This window comes from Octopus bimaculoides, chromosome 19 (genome assembly GCF_001194135.2).
Source record: "Octopus bimaculoides isolate UCB-OBI-ISO-001 chromosome 19, ASM119413v2, whole genome shotgun sequence".
Lineage (NCBI taxonomy): Eukaryota > Metazoa > Mollusca > Cephalopoda > Octopoda > Octopodidae > Octopus > Octopus bimaculoides.
This window is the reverse complement of record NC_068999.1, coordinates 12,271,444-12,272,155: the sequence shown is the minus strand read 5'-3', so window position 1 is coordinate 12,272,155 and position 712 is coordinate 12,271,444.

Below are 712 nucleotides of genomic sequence, written 5' to 3'. Positions count from 1 at the left end.
TATATATATATATATATATATATATATATATATATATGTGTGTGTGTGTGTGTGTGTGTGTGTGTGTGGTTTAAGGTGTGTATGTTTGTGTGCGTGTGTATATAGATATATATAAATATACATAAATATATATATATATATATATATATCATATGTATGTATTCGGTTATGAGGAAACGGTTTAATGTCGGCACTAATCTCTGCTCTAGTTCAACTGAATTATCCGTTGTTTTTATTTTACTTAATTGTTGTTTTATAACATTTTTTGCGGGTGCTTGGGTAATTATAATTGCTCTGAGTCCATTAATGTTTAACGAACATTTCGGTCCTTTTTGAATTACATACTAATAGCAGCGCATTGTTCGTGTATTTTCTTTTGGATTTTCATAGAATAATAAGAATAAAATTGGAACTAACGGAATCACCGTATATGGACTTAGAACTCTATTAGCATATGTTATTCTTTTATTCTTTTATATGTTTCAGTCATTTGACTGCGGCCTTGATGGAGCACCACCTTTAGTCAAGCAAATCGAGCACATGACTTATTCTTTGTAAGCACAGTACTTATTCTATCGAGCTTTTTTGCCGAACCGCTTGTTTAAGGGGACATAAACACACCGACATTGATTATCAAGCGATGGTGGGGGTACAAACACAGACACATTAACATACCCCTCCACACACACGCATATATATATATATATATATA